The sequence below is a fragment of the Pseudochaenichthys georgianus genome, chromosome 16, assembly GCF_902827115.2.
Source record: "Pseudochaenichthys georgianus chromosome 16, fPseGeo1.2, whole genome shotgun sequence".
NCBI classification, from domain to species: Eukaryota; Metazoa; Chordata; class Actinopteri; order Perciformes; family Channichthyidae; genus Pseudochaenichthys; species Pseudochaenichthys georgianus.
The window spans coordinates 28,300,913-28,306,103 of record NC_047518.2 but is presented as its reverse complement, the minus strand read 5'-3'; positions in this window follow the sequence as shown (position 1 = coordinate 28,306,103).

Below are 5,191 nucleotides of genomic sequence, written 5' to 3'. Positions count from 1 at the left end.
CTTTACATTATCCAATTTAAATTTAAATGCAAACTGTGGGAGTGTAAAACTAATTCACACCTATAAAAAAGACATCCACTGATGCAGAGCAAAACGTCATAGTGGTCGAGTGCAGGAGGTTGGGGTGGAGGTGGGAAGGTGAAGGAGACTCAGCCCCTCCTCTCTCCTCTCCTCTCCTCTCCTCTCTCCTCTCCCCTGGCCGAAGCCAAACCCTCCCTCACCCTCCCTCACCTCGACACGGTGCGCGTACACGTTTTGGGGATGCAGCTTGGGATGTGAGGAGTGAGGGACACGGCTTAGAACGGGCGTGTCGCCTTCTGTCCTGCCAGTGTTGGCAGGACATGAATTAAAATGTCGAACTCGGACTTCATTTTAAGGACATTTCGGCCAGGGGTGTAGAGATATATTTGTTTAACCACCGGATTGGCAAAACAGGAGAGTGTGTGCACCAGTCTGCCTTGATCTATGAATTCATGTCCGTGACACTCACAGTATTTGCTGCCCACAGCTGTTTTTTGAAGGAAAACCTCCTTCACTTCATGAAATCTCTGCAGCGCCAGGAGGCAGCGGGAGGGTTAACTCAGCCTCTGAGAAGACGAGCGGGCCGAGCAGTGCCTTTCACGCACCGCCTTCACTGTGTTTACCTTCAGAAATAATCATTAGTAAGGCTAAAGACTAAAGAGTGACCGCAGGCTGATGTGTTTTAACCACACACACCTATATATACACACACACGCGCGATTTAAACGCAGACTTTTGTTCCTCCATGTTTCGTTGTTATTGTTTCACTGAGCGAGCGGACCCGCGATTTTTTTTCAAACGCTTTTTTGGTCCATCTGCGGCGGCTCTGATGATTCGAATCGGCTGTACCTACTACTAATGAATATTACATGTTGAGAGGAAATCTTTCCACCAATAATTCCAATAAGTAATCCAAAATGTATTCATTTCAGGTTTACGAAAGTAACTGTAATCAGATTACTCGTTTTTCAAATGTAACGCGAGCTGAATACAGTTACTTGATTTTTGTATTCTGATTACGTAACGCCGTTACATGTATTTCGTTACAACCCAACCCAATTATTTCAGTTATGACTTCAAGAAAGGGCCTTCATTTGTTTTTTAACTTTAATTTTATTTTACGTGCCTCAAAGGTTGAGAAGGAGGGGCTTGAGGTACTGCGCACTGCAGTGAGGGGTACTACGAGAAAGGAGGGAATTCCGTCTCGTAGCGTTTGTGCACTGTTGAAATGCCGCTCCTAAATTACCCTTCTTCGATAAAGCCACGCTCGCATTGCAGATGAGACAGATGGAGTTTGAATTGAAATAGATACACAAATAATCATCATCCCACTCGGAGTGAAAATTATATATTTTGGGCTTTTTTGCTTCTGCCATAATTACGGTCTTGTGTGTGTGCGGACTGTCACTCCTGTTGTTGACTCGGGTTGCGTTCCGATAATCCAAAAATCAGCTCCTAAATTCTAACCCTATCTCCTATAGGGTTTTCTGTGGCTCCACAGCTGTTCAATAATCCCTTTGCTTGATCTTGTCTATTTGAAAGCTGCATTCATTGATGTTATCCAATAGGGGGCATGTAATACCAGAAAAGTCCAGCATAGTTAAATAGATACTTTATTTATCCCAAAATTGGGAACATATATTTGTTCCAGCAGCAGTGTCAAGCATTTACACGAGTGAAAAATGTTTAAAAGATACAATAACATACAAATATAATAGAAATGAACACTAACACACTAACATAAATTGTCATTACACCTGGGTAAAACAGAGTCCATTCTCTTCGGTTCGAAACATAATCTCAGCAAATCCGACGACTTCTCAGTTGCAGTCGGTGACATTATTGCCACAAGTAGCCTAAGAAGGAAATTACATAGGATCTATTCTTGAGGCAAACCTCTCCTGTGACAAAATGGCATCCAATGTAATAAAAAAAGTCAATCAAAGAACTAGATTTCTATAGCGGATCTCCTCTCTGGTAAACAAAAACACCCTGAAAACTCTGGCAGGAGCACTCATTCAAGGGTACTATGACTGCATGCTTGCACGTCATGGTACCATAGCACCTCCAAGGCGCTAAAAATAAAACTTCAAACATCGCAAAATAAACTGGTCAGACTACTGCTTGACCTTTCATCTAGAACCCACCTCACCTCTGCCCACTTTGACAACCTAGGATGGCTTAGAGTAGACGACAGAGTACAGCTACTTGCAATGGGCCTGGTCTACAAGATCCACTACACCTCTATGGTACCCATGTACATGTCAAAGACAAAGTTCTTCCCAAAGGTCAAGGAATACCATGATCATAACACCAGAGGGAGCTCCACAAATCATGTGAAACCCAGATTTGGCACAAAAAAGGGGGAATACACGTTTCGAAATTATGCCACATCAAGGTGGAATGCTCTTCCCACAACTGTAAAGGAAAGTAAAACTATACTTACCTTCAAAACCTCTCTTAAAGAGCACCTTCGGGGGAGAGCATTGCAAAACTTGCCTCGGTAATGGTACAAATCTCAACCGGTCGTACAATGGACAGCTTCCCCCCCCCATCTATGTATATACTCGCATTTTAGACTATGTTACTAACTGTATATCTGTAGACTTGGTATGTCTTAAATGTCCGGTTAGGATGTATTAGAACGAAATCTAAAATGAAAATTGTAAATAAGCAATCTGTATGTAAAAAACCACCTGTATGTAAATTGTAAATAAGCCATCTGTATGTCAAATATGTCTTATATGTCTTAAATGATATGATGAATTGGAAATGGGGGACCCTGATGTAAACAAGACGAAAGTCTTTCTCTGGTCTGCATCCCCTTAACAATTGTATTTTTTGAGCTGTACTGTACTGTACCCAATATACAAGCTGTTAATAAACTTTTCAATCAATCAATAAATCAATCAATCAATCAATCAATCAATCAAACATTTGCGGCAAGTATATAAAGTAAGTATTTTAACTGAATACATTTAAAAAAGATAATAATAATAATTAAAAATAAATGTTTTAATTACAAATCAAAACATTTAAAATGACTTTCCTTATGAATAATGTGTTAAGAAATGATTGCAAGGATACACATTCAGCCGATATGATCAAATTAGAGTTGATATTGTGGCAACCTGACTGGTTTGTGTAAACAAATCTGTGGTATCTTAGCAAACCAACACTAATTGAAAAATAGCTGCTTTCTAATAATTGACATTCTTCAACAGTAAACCGGTAATTTTTTCTGTAACTTTGTTTGGAGCCGAGCAGAGCTGAGCTTGTTTATGGAAAATAGCTGCTTCTGTTTTAGGAAAAGACTCTTTTAGCTCATTAACCATTCCCTTTCACATAAGAGATTCAGTGTTATTATAAGAACATTGAATAATTCCACTTTAAATAACAAACTCTCATCTGAATCCTTTCTGTCTGCTCTCCAGGTGTTACAACTACTGGTTCTGGGTGCCACTGGTGGCCCCACTTGTAGGAGGTGTTTTAGGGACATTCATGTACTTGATCTTCATCCACTGGCACCTGCCTGACCCCGACCCTCCGGATAGCCTCACCCCTCTCTCTACCATCAGTGATAAAGTCCTGCAGCCCAGCACAATGTGGGACAACAGAGAGATGTTAAAGGCTGCACGTCTCTAATGGTTACTGTGATGGTGATGGATATGTCATCATGACATCAAGTTAAAGACAATTATCTGGTTGTGAGTTTGAAAAAGCAAATCCCTGAGTTGAGCCACTTTTAAAACGCACACACCTTTTGTGAACTTCTTCTGGATTACTATAATACCAACATCTCTTATTTGAATACTGTATGATCAAGAGAGAGTTTATCAAACACAGTCTATAGATGTGGAGGCAGCTGCGAGAGATAATGATGATTCTGTTTACATTGATGTCTATATTGTTTATAATATTGATTTTTTTTCTTTATTGTATTTACTTTTGTGAGATGCCATCATCACGTTTGAAGATATCTTAAGATGATTAAATCAAATGTAACTGTGAAACAAATATATCAATGTTTCTTTGCAACTTAGTACAGCTGACTCAATGTTGATTATGTGAAGTCTTATAAATCACTCTCTTCAACTGGAAGAGAAATCAAAGTGTACAGACTGATACATGTCAACAGTGAAACATATTTATATTGCAATCAAAATTCAGCTTTTCATAGTGAGAGTCACTTTATCTATCACTGTTCAGACAGCTCAGGTGGAAGGCATGCTGCTTCACAGACTGAAATGTGTTGGTTCAATTCAAACATGCCCATATTTCTGATAAACCCTTCAAGATACTGTATTACATTTATGTATCCATTTGATAACCTAAAACCTGAGGTGCAACCCCAAATAGAGTGGAAAACCCACCTGAATTTTGATGTAAAGTTACACATTTAATTAGACTTACAGACGTACAGAATTCATCTTGTAGAAAAGCTTAGTTAGATGGTTCTGAGTTCAAGTAACATCTGTGTGTCTTCAGTCAGTCAACCCCTTAGACAGTTTTTACTAAAGGTGCTTCTTGTATAGGCCTGGCTTGGCTAACCTTAAAGTCAGAAAGTATCATTAAACAAATGTAAAAAGGAACTACATAAATAAATGAATAAATAAATTAAGGACATTTTAAATATCTATTAAAAATGAATATAAACCGATATCTGGTGCCTTGCTCAAGGGCCTCTTAAAGTACTAGTCCACACTCCATATTTTACTGACTGAGCCACTGCCAGTTGAAGGTTATCTGTCTTACGCAGGATTGGTCATCAATATAACATAACAAAACATATTTTAAAAGTCAGAGACAATACAAATTGTAATATAAATATAAATTGTACAGACAGTCTGTGAAACTGACCAGTAGAGGGCGGTATGGCACAAAAAAGAAAAGACCGCACATGGCCACAGTCTGTGATAGCTAGTGTTTTGTTCACGGTTTTAAAGCAGCGAAGATTAAAATGTGAGTAGCCTATCAAGAAAGTGTGAACAATTAGAAACATGTCATCACAGCTTTACATTATCCAATTTAAATTTAAATGCAAACTGTGGGAGTGTAAAACTAATTCACACCTATAAAAAAGACATCCACTGATGCAGAGCAAAACGTCATAGTGGTCGAGTGCAGGAGGTTGGGGTGGAGGTGGGAAGGTGAAGGAGACTCAGCCCCT